Source organism: Palaemon carinicauda, chromosome 40 (assembly GCF_036898095.1).
Source record: "Palaemon carinicauda isolate YSFRI2023 chromosome 40, ASM3689809v2, whole genome shotgun sequence".
In the NCBI taxonomy this organism is placed as follows: Eukaryota; Metazoa; Arthropoda; class Malacostraca; order Decapoda; family Palaemonidae; genus Palaemon; species Palaemon carinicauda.
This window is the reverse complement of record NC_090764.1, coordinates 27,339,934-27,354,401: the sequence shown is the minus strand read 5'-3', so window position 1 is coordinate 27,354,401 and position 14,468 is coordinate 27,339,934. Positions and strand designations below refer to the sequence as shown.

The window sequence follows — 14,468 nt, the reverse complement described above, 5'->3', positions numbered from 1 at the left end:
TAGGTTGACTTGCTCTTGAAGAGCTGCTGCCTTGTTCCCTGAGTATGTTGCTGTCAACTCCAAGAGTTCTGTAGAAAGAGGCCTTTTCAGGAAGTGGATCTTGTAACCCTCCTTCAAGACATCGATTGTCCAGTCGTCCGCCCCCCTTTAGCTCCACTCTTAACAATAGTGGGATAACCTAGCTCCCACTTGTGTCTGGAGGTTGCAGGGCTCACTTCCTTGTTTTAGGTTGCTGCTTTGAGAATTTGCAAGGTTGTCCTCCAGCAGCAATTCTCTGATTCCATCTCGAAAGGGCTGGCGAGTGGGAGGAGCTTCCTTTTGCTTCCTGGCTAAAAAGCTAGCAGGGAGAACTTTCTTGAGTCCTGGCGATACTTGCGTCGCTTGTTGCACAAGAGCTGCCGACAAGTCCTTCACTATATCAGAAGGGAAGAGATGGTTACCCAAAGGAGCATAAAATAGCTCTGATTTTTGAGCGAGGGTCAATCCTGACGACAGGAAGGAACACAGCATAGCCCTCTTCTTAATAACTCCTGCTGTGAAAAGGGCGGAGAGTTCGACGGACCTATCCCTCACGGCCTTATCAAGACAGGCAATCAGATGCATCTGTGCCTCGTTCTTTGGATCTGTGACCTCTGCGAGGGCTACGAAAGTCCAGTCCATCAGGCTGAAGACTTCTTTAGTTCTAAATTCAGCAAGTGATCCATCTCCGACGTGGTCCACATTACCTTCGACTTGGTCATGGCTGACCTGCGTGAGGCGTTAACGAGTCTAGAGAAATCCCCCTGGGAGGAGGCAGGAACTCCCAAACCGAGAACCTCCCCAGTCTCATACCACACACTGGATCTGGAGGCCAGTCTAGTAGGAGGGGGGGGAGGAGGAAAAGGTGGTCTTTCCTAGATCCTTTCTCTTGGAAATCCACTCATTTAGAGATGAGAAAGCTCTCTTGACTGATCTGGCAAGAACAATTTTCTTGAACGAGGAAGGTTTCTGAGGTCTGCCCTTCAAAATATGCAAAGGCAGGCCTTGAGGCAAAGCTTGTGTAAAGTCTGCCAGTAATCTCTCAAGAACAGCTGCATGAAGCTTTTCCTGGGTTTCCCCTTCTGTAATTTCATCTCGCGGGGATAGCGATCTCTGGAGTAGAATGAGTAGGAGACACCTGCCTCATCCTGTCGATTCTCGTCGTCCAGTATGTTTTCATCATGCTGTGATGGTCGTGCATGAATACACAAGTTGTGAGGAAGCGTCACGCTTGTGTACGTCCTGCCAACCTCCTGCATGTTTCGAGGGAGTGTCGTGCTTACGTGCTTCCAACATGCGTCCATCATGTTGTGAGGCAGCGTCAACACTGCGTCCGGCGTGCTGCAAGGGAGTGTCCTGCTCGCATGCGTCCAGCATGCCGAGAGGGAGAGACAACTGAGCGTCTACCATGCTGCGGGGATAAGTCCTGATTGCATGCGTCCAGACTGCCGCAAGGGAGCATCTAGAACCTTGTCGCTTCCCGTAACGCGTCCCGATTGCTGTGAGGGAGCGTCGCTGAGCGTGAAGTAACTCGCTGGCCGATCGCGCCTTGGTTAGATCTATTTCCTTTCCGTAGTCTGTTGATATCCTTCGATACTTTCTTACGAGTCTCCTCTGTTTGTGACTTGTAGGTATCAAACAGGGACGTAATTGATCTCTTTAGCTCTGAAAGGTCCGACGCTTGTGGCGCACGTCCAGACAGCTGCGAGGGGGCGTTGCGATTCCTATCGCTACCTGAACTGCGTTCTGATCACTGCAAGGGAGCGTCTACTGGGGTTGTCTGGCCAAGAGGAGGAGAAAGCCCTTGCGACATCTCCCAATCCGGGGGAGGGGGAGAATCGTACACAGAAGTAAAGCGTATGCCCCTTTTACTCCAACGAACTATATGCCTTACGCGACTGCCTAGGCACTGACACGTTGTCTTCCTCCGAAAGAAAAACTTCCGGCGAGCTCCAGTTACTGCAGGATGGTTGCTGGAACTTAGCAGGAGACCTACGTCTCTTGAGAGGCCTTGAAAGAAGAGCTTGACGCCAACCACACCTAGGCCTTGCATCCTCCAACGAGGACGAACACTTCCTCATCTCGCCTTTCCTGCGGCGAGGGGGAGCATCCTGGGATGCATCAACTGGATCGCTCGAGGGGACGTCCATTCGTTAAGTTTAAAGTCTCATCTCCCTTCGCCTTTTGACTTGTTCCTTCTCCCAGGGGTTGGGGAGCATGGAAGAGGTCCCTGGCTAGGAGTATGACAGACACGAACGGACGCACCCTCCACTTCACTATCACTATTCACAAACTTGCGTTGCAACCCACGCACTGCCCCTCCACATCACTTCTTTTTCCGAAGCGAGGGATTGCACTTGTGCACCTAAGGCTGAAATTGCAGCCAACACATCCTTCAAAGAAGGCTCACTTACCTCCGACACCTTAACGGGGTCTGGTACTACTGCCTTAGGATTAGAAATAGGAATAGGAATATTAGTATCAAGCACATTAGAAGGAACATGACTATCGGACGATCTATTAGAAAGAACACTAGCCGATCTAGCTCTCTTAATCCTGTCCTTCTCTAAATGCTTAACATAGTGATCAAACTCCTTCCACTCTCTATCAGACAGAGACTTTCATTCATTGCATCTGTCAATAAAAGTACATTCATGCCCTCTGCAACTTTTACATATTGAGTGAAGATCAAGCGAGGCCTTAGGCATTCAGTCTTGGATCCTTTAACACACCTTCTAATTACAGAGAAGGCCATTTTGTAAACTAGAAAATAGTAAACTAACAGTCCAGGTAAAAAAACCAACAAAGTCTATCTAAACTGAGTGAAAAGTCAAAAGGGAAAATCCCAAAAAAGCAGCGAAAGCCATCATCAAACAAAAGGTACTTCACTAAATTTGTAGATAAAGTAAACCAAAACGAAACGAATTTCCGACATGTTGACTCTATCAACGGCAGGGAATTTCTGAGGAATGTTGGGAATGGTTCCAGTTACCTACTGAGAGGGCGCTCAGGTATGACCACCTACTCACCTGGCAGTGATTGCCGCGAAATTTGAATTTTTGCCGTGCGCTCGACGAAACGCGGGATTAAAGCTATATATATGTAACTACCAGGGAAGTTAAATATTTAAAGAGCATTTTTTTTTTAAACCAATAAATCGATTCTCAATATTTTGTTTAGTTACTGTACAATTTAAATTTCTTTTTATTCTCACTTCTATAATTATCAAACTTGAAATACATTTTCGACCATACTTTTTAATTACATCCCAGGAAGTAGAGTAATTCATGTTAGATGTTGACTATTGCATGTATGATTTCCTGTCAACCTGAAAGGAATAAAAAAAAATTAATATGCCATATTTATTTCTGGTATTCTTTGAAAATAATATACTGCCATTTTTATTTCTAAGAACAAACCATCTGCATAATTTATTTTTGCTTCATGTTAGTTACTGGTTAATTCAGGAAATTCTCAAGTCTAAAAATTACAGCTTGAGAATTTTAAATATCTACGAGTAAACTTACTCACATAATAATATAAATGTGCAGCTGAATAATAATTTCATTGCTGATATGTTATTGTTTAGAGTTTCGTAATATATATTTTTACACCAATTTGAGACTACTACTCTATCATCATGCAGTATACATGTAAGGAATATTACTTTATTAGAATTACTATTCATATCTATATATTTATGCTACTTCCAATGGATTTTTTACAATATACTGTAACAATTATATTAACATGAATTCAAGTTTTTGAATAAGTACAAATAGAAAAAAAATAGCTTGTAAAAATTATCCATTTGTAATGCCTGTTACTGCTACTGAACATGTGTAAAATATATTTAAATAAAATTGGTTATTAATTTAATCCTCTTTATGAAATAAGTAACCTTCTATATGTAATTGGATTATAAAATTTGTCACAGGGTAGTTTACAATTTAAATTGTCAAAAATTATAATAAAAAGATAGCTAATTGCCAATTTGATTGATAATATCATTCTCGTCACCATCAATGGAGGAAGGGTACAAATCTAAGGGAGCATATTTATTTTCAAAATGAAACTGAAAACATATTGGAATTAATTTGAATACCATTAAGTGCATAACTAAATTCCTTTACTACCATAACAATCATCATAAGTTTACCAAAATCAACAATCAAGATGGACCTTGAAAACCCTTTTACTCTTGAGACTTGTTTCTCCATGTGGCTAGCTGTATCATATAAGAGTTTGGATGCAAAACCCAATATGTCAGAGGTTATGTTTTAAATAAAGAGGCTAAGGATCGGGAAGTAAGGTATGAAATTCCCTTAACTTGTTTATTCAGGACATTAAGACAGAAGAAAAAGCATAGTTCATTTCAATCTTGCAACATTCCATCTACCACTGAAGCCCTTGGAACTGGTACCAAAGTACAAGACACTGATCTTATTGTGAAGCTTGTTGCAAAAAATTTTCCACATTTACCCTTTCCCACTGCTTCCGCATCCTGTGACACACCATAAGAGATGGAGAAGTTATTCATTTGGTTGAACCTATTTTTCTGTTCAACTGATTTGCCAAATTGTTCAATTGACCCAGAAAAAACTGGGGTAATAACAGTACTCATTACTTCTATCTACTGAAGTGGTAGTTTTTCTACTATAAAAGGAGATTCTCTAATGTCATACTTCCATAGTTACTGAAATTTATGCTAAGGCAGTGGTATTATCCAAATAAACTGCTATGATCTGTCGTATCACCCACTACTACCACTACTTTATTCCCCTTGAATGAGAGCTTTCTACAGTCAGCAAAATGAGAAAATTGATGTGCCCCTTGAATGAGTGCTTTCTACACTGCCAGTAAAATGAGAAAATTGATGTGCAAGTCTCACGTACATGAATTGGCAATTTTTAGTCGTAAAGATGCAACCAAAACTAGTACGAAAAGCACTGTACAAAACCATAATGTATACGAGGTCCAAGCAATTACCGGACCTGTGAGTAGCTTCACTTATGATTTGCTCACAGGCTAATTCAGAGGCAAAGTCTAAAGCTCTCAAGCCATGGCGATCAGTAGGAGAGAGAGAACTTAACCACTCCCTATGGTGAGCATTAAAATCACCAACAAAGACAAAAGAAGCCTTTCTATCTTCTTGTATCTTAACCATCATGGTGAGAAGACAATCGAAGATAGAATCATCTATGTATGGATTCCGGTAGATCGAACACAAATAAAAGTTGTTATGCCTGCCACAGACTTTTATTACCTGAATCTCATGACATCCACATTCATAGCAGGACTTATGAGAAGCAGGGTACTCGGCCCTAATATACACCGCCATTCTACTGGCCCTAGGGATGGCATCACGTTTCAATATTATTACCCGTTATAAAGAGCTCAGATGAGTGCCTCATATTAGAAACCAAAGTTTCTGAGCACAAAAGAATATCATACTGTCTGGACGCAACTGTAAGGTCTTGAATATTTGCATGAAGACCACGAATATTGCAATACAGAAGACGACATTGACAAAATCCAAGACGTACTGGTCCCATATTTCGCTCAATGTCTCCAGACAGCATACGAATTAATAGTAATAAAAAAAAAAAGACACTCTTAAAACTAGATCAACAAGAAATATAACAAAAACAATATGTACAGAATCATAAATAAAGTGATTGATCAAACCCATAGACCATGGTAAAAAGTCGGAAAAACTGGTCAACGTGGAGAAGCCGATACAACATGCAAGGCTAAATACCCTCCAGGATAGCCACTTCAACTGAAGGGAGGACAGTAAGGATGGTTTTGAGAAGAAAAATAAATCAGATAAGGAAAAGACAACTTCTTGATAAATCACCAGGCATCCATGGCCCTTCTATTAAGCCTGCCCAACCCACCATTTAAAAAAAACAAGAGGAAGAAAAAATAAGATAGAATAGTGTGCCCGAGTGTACCCTCAAGCATATTAAGCTTTAAAAAGCTGTACTAGCTCTTGTTTGCATGTGTACTTTCATTATACAGAATGATATTTGAACATAATTTTCTTATCTTGCTTTAATCTTGAAAGATTTGGGTTTCTGATGATAGTTAAGGCTCATAAAATATGGATGAAATCATAAAAGATGAGGTTCTTAACTATTTTTACCATGGGAGACACTAGTACTTGAAGCATTAACAAGGACTTCTCTCACACAAGGCCATGAAAGAGAATGGTTGAATTGAATTGAATATAGGATTTAGGCATTAAGCCAAGCACTGGGGCATCAAAGGCCATTCAGCGCTATATAACGAAAATCATTCAATCATATCTGTATACTCACACCATTTAGTATCATTTTAACCTTTAATACAAATTGCAACACTTTCATACAATAAAATCTAGATGTGAAATAAATAGGGATTAAAAGGGTAAAATAGATAAATAAATTAATAAAATCAATTATAGCTCGTAATATAACCCAATACTTTGTAAACATTTTCTCAAGTTCAGGGTATTACAGTTTCCCCCCCAGTATATCTCTTAAAAGGTTTGTCCTGGAGTAAATGTGTCCTCCTCTGAAGATTAAAAACAGGACAATCGACTAAAATATGTTCAACATCCATTGTCACTTGACAGGTATTACAAAGAGGGGCCTGTCTCCCTTCCCCACTCTTCATTATATAATTGTGCGTTGCATGTGTATGGCCAATACGCAGCCTAGTTAAAATAATGGTATCCCTATGAAAGAGAATGGGTGTGGGCAAGCAATTACCATAGTGACCTTTAATCTCTTTGTTTTGGTTTTCTCTATTAATCCTGCTATCAATGCCATCACAAATATGCGCAATACCGACCTGACAGTCTGACCCTGTACTCTATTATTCGATTACAATGTTATATGAACTGTATTATTACCATCAAAATGGGGGAAAAATTAACCAACCTAATGAATCTAATTAGACAAGAGCAAACTCTAAAAAACTTTGGATAGTAATAAAATATATAATTTACAACTACTTCTACGGTATATAATTGTGATAAAGTAAATTAAAAAAATTGCTATAAATAAAAGTTCAACATTTATATATTAGACCCGTACTGCATGAAAACATTTAAAATCCTAGAAATTCAGAAAATCTCTAAATCCAATATAATGTCAGTTAATTTAATGTAAGAAATTTGTTTTTTTAATATTACTATAGCTTTTTTATCTCTATGCTGATGATTCCCAAGAAAAATAAAAGGTTTTATTTGTTTCAATTTATTTTTGTCCAATGAACCATTATACACATCCAATTCTTCATCAACGAACCTAAAAATTAAGGCTTTATTTGTAAGTTCTAAGAACCTAATATTTAAAAAGAATTAAAAGACGACACTGTAGTTCCAAACATTAATAAAGTTTTGACTGATTGTAAACCAGGACAACGACCAGGGTTTACAGATGGCAAAACTTGTACACATACCAGTGAAATTATAATGACACCACAAAGGAAAAAAGTTTAAGACTAAAACAAAGATAACTATACCAATCTAGCCAACAGGATAAAGATATCATGATGACGTCTGAGTACGGTATCTTGGAAATAAATTTGCTAGGTATATTGAATTGGCACTTTAGTTTGAATCCTTTCCCTATTGCTTATGTAGCTTTGTTACTTTCCTAACATTACAATATGAGACCTTCAAAAGGCGTATGACTTTGGTGAAGCTGGAAACATACATTAAGCTTTTTAACAAGGTAAACATAGTAACCTGCCGGGTGGTGGATAGGCTGCGCCCACCCAATAGGTAGAGCTACCTTCACTTTGACCTTTGGCCTAGGACTTGTAGAGTGGGTGAGGCAACCAGTGTAACTTGAAAGGTCTCAGGTTTGTATGGTTAAGATTAAAACAAAATTATTTAAAAATCGTTGTAGAGCAGAAATCCCTATAACCAAACAGGCTGGTTAACTGACCCGGGAGACATTCATGTACTTTGGCCAAAAGTCATGACTCCTGTCAACCTCCGAGCTACTTGTGCATAAAGATGCAAGTAAATGGTAGGCTAGGTCTCTACCAGGAACTGGCAGACTGTCTCTGAAGAATTTATATCCCTAGGGACATTTGTGAATGCATAGCATTATCCATCCTTCCTCTCAAACAGAAGGATGGGGGAATAGTTCAATACAAAATAATTTGTAAAGAAAAGGTCCTCTGTTGAATAGCACAACTGTTCCTAGCACCCAGTATAGCTCTGTCACGGCATAAGTACGACACACCAAGGAAGGCGAAAGAAGAAAAGGAAAATGGCCAGGCATTCTTGCCTTTCATTCTAGGCTTACGTCGCGATCACTATCTAAGACGTGAGGGTTCTTGTCCCGGGAGGGAACCAGGCTTGCTTCATAACCTGTTGAGCAGCTACGACAGGTCCCCGGGTAAAAATCTCCTGGGATTTATGGATACATTCCCACAGGTAGTGGTGGTGAAGGTTGTGGGACGCCTGAAGACTCCTGAATTCAGTATTTGTGCCGTAGATGGTCCACTTACAGGCTCTCTGAAATCAGGGGCAGGAAAATCTGGCTATATCCCAAAGCCAGAAGAGACAGGCTCTTGGCTATTGGCTTTTATCATCTCCATAAGTGCTGAGGAACAGTTCCTGGTTTTCAGGTTTGAAGTGCAGAGTTCTCTTGAGCAACTATCATAGCACCCTTACAAGACAGATAAGCAGGTCATACCAATTGCTAACCATGTCCTGGAAAAGGATTCAAGCCCTACATCGATGATGATCTGAAATGTCTCGTTTACATACTCATCAGTGGATTGTTTGTCGGTAGAGCTAGCTTCTCTATGCAAGAACAAACTTGTAAAGTTGAACTGATTTAAATTTTTCAAACAAGACCTTGCTTGCATTAACATTTATTGGTTTGGTGGGAGATGGCATAGATGGTTCTAGGTCATCGTCACTTCCACCCATAAACTTAACGTAGAGCTACCTGGCCTTCCCAGGTATGGTGTTAGCATCCTGTGCTTTGGTCTTCCCATGGTCTCTTATCCAAAGGACTAATACAGACTATATCCTTACGATGGCCTTATTGTGAGAAGTTACCACCCTTTTCGGTGTCTTGTTAAAAGAGGTATTTGACATCATTCTTATATTTTTTTCATCCTTCTTGAGGTATTGAACGTTAAGTTCAATGATGCCATCATGCCAGCCTATGTCCACAAAACTTCTCCCTTCCTTAAGCAAGTCAAAAAGTTTTACTTTCTACACATCATCTTCTGGGTGAAATGCAGCCGGTGAGAAAGAAGGTGCAGGAACATGTGAAGAGAAATGGAAGGCGAGTGCAGGCGCTTCTCCTCCATCCACTCAAGTCTAGTATTTTCAGACTGGTGGCAAATTCTCTGTGGCAGACGAGGGACACACCACATATGCAGCAGGAGAGGACAAGTCAGGGGGCACCAGAACATCTTTCTCTTCTGCAGGAGGAACAACTATACAAAGAGCTGCAGGACAGGAACACTTCTGGGTTCTAGCGGCTGCTAATACCTTGTAAAGGGACACTTTCAATACTAAGCACAGCAAACCAAGGCCCAGGTCCTTGCGGAGGCGTCCTCAGAAGTCACATTGGTGGGAGTGCTTAGAGCGAGAGGCAAGGGGTATTACCTTACCTAGTGGAAGGCTATACTTCACTCCCACTCAGAATCCCAGAGGGCTGGGGGAGAACTTCCTCCTCTGGAAGACATAACCCAAGCCATGCACTTGGAACAGGTGGATGCTTGCCAACAGTCATGGCCCCTGATGAAGCTACAAAAATCATGAGAATCAACATCAGCTTTACTCATGTAATAGCCACGTTCTCGGCCAGACTTTTCAGGACAAAGCCGCACGTCTGCCCAAGTAGCAGACATTATTAACAGGCATTCAAACTCTCAAACAATCTGAAAAGATGAAAGGAAATGCATTGATAACCCACAGCAGGATACATGGAGTGTGTTAGTACACCACTGCTGTCGATTCTAGCCATATTCTCGGCCAGACTTTTCAGGACAAAGCCGCACGTCTGCCCAAGTAGCAGACATTATTAACGGGCATTCAAAATCTCAAACAATCTGAAAAGATAAATGAAATGCATTAATAAGCCTAAGCAGGATACAGGGAGTGTTAGTAGGCTACACCACTGTGGTCGATTCTAGCTTTACTGTTCTTACCCCTATTAATGGTCGATGGTTTGTATTACACGTAGGAACAATAAACAATTGCATGGAATAAGTATAAAAGACTAACCAAATTCAAAATTTACATGAAATATAGATAAGACTACCTCGTATACAAATTCCAAACCTACATGGAATAAGGCTAAAAGACAATACAAACTCCAAACCTGAATGGAATAAGGCTAATATGACAAATTCGAAGATAATTTGTATTTTTCCTAACCATACAAACCTTAGCTATTTACATTGGGTTTACCTTGTAGCGTAGCTGAAATGACGAGCCAATAGTTTTTAACGAGGGTTAATTACCCCCGCGCTAGTTAGCGGGGGGTAGGGGAAGGGTAGCTTGCTACCCCTCCCCCCCCCCCACACACCGGTGATTTGCTTCACTTCACTTAGAGGTAGGACTTGACTTGGGGGCCAGGGATGGCGGGCAAATATGTGTAAATAGCTAAGGTTTGTATGGTTAGGAAAAATACAAATTATCTTCGAATTTGTCATTTGTTCCGTAACCGAAATACAAACCACGCTATTTACATGGGGTGACTTACCCCTTAGGAAGGGTGGAAAATCCCCAGCCTTACTGACTTCGGCTTTGCCCGGGCGCTCAATCCCTCAGTGAGCAGCACTTGAGAAAAGGAGCCCCTGCACCTCACAAGTTCCTAGCATCGCTAGGAACGAGTGGCCTACATAAGCAGTGTGTGGAGGAAAGTGTGACTCGTCCTATGAAGTTGACCTTGAGACCTTTAGATAGGAATCTAGGATAGGACGTTCCCAATACCACCTCGTCAGGGTATGGGGGACGCAACAGTATTAAACTTAATACTAGGAGCACAAAGAAGCATGGGTTACCTGCAGAGGTCGAGGTCAGCTATGCGAGGACCAAGATGCTGCTTCCCCAAGAGAGGGGAGAATGAAAAAAGAAGTAAGGGTCAGACATACTCTTTCATTCACGCAGATTAAGACCGGGTAACAACGCCCTCAACCTACTGCTACTTGTCCATAAAGGAGCCTGAGGTTAGACCAGCTGTTGTGCAGCCACCACAGGGCCAATAGAAAACGTATCGAGGCTCCTGTGGGTCACGTCTTGCAGGTAGTGGGCTGTGAAGGTCGTCTGACGCTTCCAGACCCCAGCTTGAAGTACCTGCGTCACAGAAAAGTTTCTCTTGAAGGCCAGGGACGTAGCAACACCCGACATCGTGTGCCCTAGGGCGACGTGACGGAGGAGGGTCTGGATTCAAGGCAAGGTGGATAACCCTTCGAATCCAAGCTGAGATGGTGTTCCTGGTGACCCTCCTCTTAGTCCTGCCTGTGCTCACAAACAAAGCTCGCACTTGAGGACGGACTGCAGCCGTTCTCTTCAAGTAGTGCCTCAGACACCTCACTGGACATAGTAGCAGCTGGTCTGGGTCGCTTGTTACAGAACAGAGACTCGCGATCCTGAAAGAGTCGAACCGAGGATCCGGCACTCCAGGATTCTGAGTCTTGGCTACGAACTCAGGGACGAACCTGAACGTTACCTCCCCCCAACCCCTTGAATGGGCGATGTCGTACGAGAGACCATGAAGTTCAATAACCCGCTTGGCCGAAGCCAAAGCAAGTAGGAAAGCTGTCTTCCAAGACAGGTGGCGATCGGAGGCCTGGCGTAATGGTTCGAAGGGAGGTCTCTTAAGAGCCCTGAGGACTCGAACCACGATCCAAGGAGGAGGTCTCACTTCCGACTGGGGGCAGGTAAGCTCATAGCTACATATGAGTAAAGAGAGTTCTAGCGAGGAAGAAATATCCACGCCCTTCAGCCTGAAGGCCAAGCTTAAGGCTGAGCGATAGCCTTTCACTGCCGAGACAGAAAGGCGCATTTCTTCCCGCAGATAAACGAGGAAGTCCGCAATTGCTGGAATAGTGGCATCGAGTGGAGAGATACCCCTCCCACGACACCAACCACAAAAGACTCTCCACTTTGCTTGGTAGACTCCCTCAGAGGACCTTCGCAGGTGCCGAGACATTCTCTGCGCAACCTGTTGCGAAAAGCCTCTCTCCATGAGGAGACGCTGGATAGTCTCCAGGCGTGAAGCTGAAGAGAGGCCACGGCCTTGTGAGGGACGCCGGAGTGGGGTTGTCTGAGAAGCTCGTGTCGTGGAGGAAGTTCCCTCGGGAGCTCCGTCAGGAGCTACAGAAGGTCTGGGAACCATTCCGCGTGATGCCATAGCGGAGCTACCAGAGTCATCGAACAGTTGACCGATAGTCTGGTCCTGTTGAGCACCCTTCTCATCAGACAGAACGGTGGGAAGGCATACACGTCGATGTTGTCCCACCGTTGCTGGAAAGCATCTTGCCAGAGTGCCTTGGGGTCCGGGACTGGGGAGCAGTACAGGGGCAGCTTGAAGTTCAACGCTGTCGCGAACAAGTCCTCAGTCGGGGAACCCCACAAAGTCAGGACTTTGTTGGCTATCTGAGGATCCAAAGACCACTCGGTACTCACTATCTGCAAGGCCCTGCTCAGACTGTCGGCGAGCACATTCCTCTTGCCAGGAATGAAGCAAGCTGATAGTGTTATCGAGTGGACTTCGGTCCACCTCAGAATCTCTACTGCAAGATGGGATAGCTGCTGCGAAAAAGTGCCTCCCTGCTTGTTGATATAAGCCACTACCGTGGTGTTGTCGCTCATCACCACCACGGAGTGACCCGCCAGGGACCGTTGGAACTGCTGAAGAGCCAGAAAGACGGCCTTCAATTCTAGCAGGTTGATGTGCAGGCACTTTTCTGATTCTGACCAAAGGCCTGAGGCCCTCTGGGTCAGAACGTGCGCCCCCCACCCTTCTTTTGACGCGTCCGAAAACAGAGTCAATTCCAGGGGGAAGACGAGAAGACTCACTCCCTTCCGCAGGTTCTCGTCAACCAGCCACCACTGCAAGTCCGTCAGTTCCAAAGACCCCATCGGGATCAGAATGTCCGGGGCATCGTATCCTTGATTCCACTGGGACTTGAGCCGCCACTGTAGGGATCTTATCCTGAGGCGGCTGTTTGGAACCAGACGAGCCAGGGAGGATAGGTGACCTAAGAGACGCAACCACGACTGGGCGGGGAGCTCTTCTCGCCTGAGGAAGGGTTCCGCCACCCTCCTCAGCCTTGCTATCCGGTCGTCTGATGGAAAGGCTCTGTGGAGATTGGTGTCTATCGGCATGCCTAGATAAACCAGTCGTTGGGACGGCTGCAGAGAGGACTTCTCGAGGTTTACCACGATCCCCAGATCCTGGCAAAGACCTAGAAGCCTGTCTCAGTGCCGAAGAAGGATCGACTCCGAGTCTGCTAGGATCAGCCAATCGTCCAGATAACGAAGGAGACGAATGCCGTTCCTGTGCGCCCAAGATGAAATCAGGGTGAACACTCTGGTGAACACCTGAGGAGCTGTGGAGAGACCGAAACACAGCACCTTGAACTGGTAGATCTTGTCGTCTAGGCAGAATCCCAGGTACTTCCTGGAAGACGGATGGATTGGGATCTGGAAGTACGCGTCCTTTAGATCCAGTGTGCACATGAAGTCTTGTGGTCTCACCGCAAGTCTGACCGTGTCCGCTGTCTCCATGCTGAACCGGGTAAGCTTGACAAACCCGTTCAGAGCCGAGAGGTCAATGACAGGTCTCCAGCCTCCAGACGCCTTCTTTACAAGAAAGAGTCGACTGAAGAAGCCTGGGGAGCCGTCCACGACCTCCTGGAGAGCACCCTTCTTCAACATGGTCTCAACTTCGGCCCGAAGGGCCAGCCACTTTGCCGACCACGTGGCATAGGAGCTCAACGACACTGGATTCGCTGTCAGGGGAGGTTGAGATGTTGTGAACGGGACGCGATAGCCTTGGCCAATCACTGAGACCGTACAAGCATCGGCCCCGTGTTGCTGCCACCTGCGGACGCAACGCTGAAGGCATCCCCCCACAGTTGAACACGCAGGGGGACTGCCACCCCTAGGGTTTGCGGCCACGGCCGCTACCCCTAGGAGTCTTGCCTCCCCTGGAGGACTTGCCGCCCCTCTTGACCTTGGCTGTAAAGGGCTGGGGCTTAGACACCACTTTCTTAACTGCCGGTGCCTGCTTCGGAGCCTTACGAGGCTGCTGCTGCTGTTGCGGCGGAGCTGGAGGCTTATAGGGCCGAGCTGTAAGGGCCCTATGGAGGAGGGAGTCCGTGCTAGATTTCCTCCACCTCTCAGCCGTTCGCTCCATGTCCTGTGGCTCGAACAGATTCTCCCCAAGAAGGGAAGCATGTCTGAGCCGACACAC

The 14,468-nt window shown here is 44.3% G+C and overlaps 1 long non-coding RNA gene across 1 annotated transcript in view; it reads right to left on the bottom strand.

The window, feature by feature from the left end:
* Positions 1-1,542: 1,542 nt before the first annotated feature.
* The window catches only part of LOC137631603 (uncharacterized), a 63,756-nt gene continuing 50,830 nt past the window's right edge, over positions 1,543-14,468 (bottom strand). Inside the window, exon 3 of the long non-coding RNA XR_011041919.1 lies at positions 1,543-3,346. This is a non-coding gene — a long non-coding RNA (uncharacterized lncRNA). The remainder of the gene's footprint in view (positions 3,347-14,468) is intronic.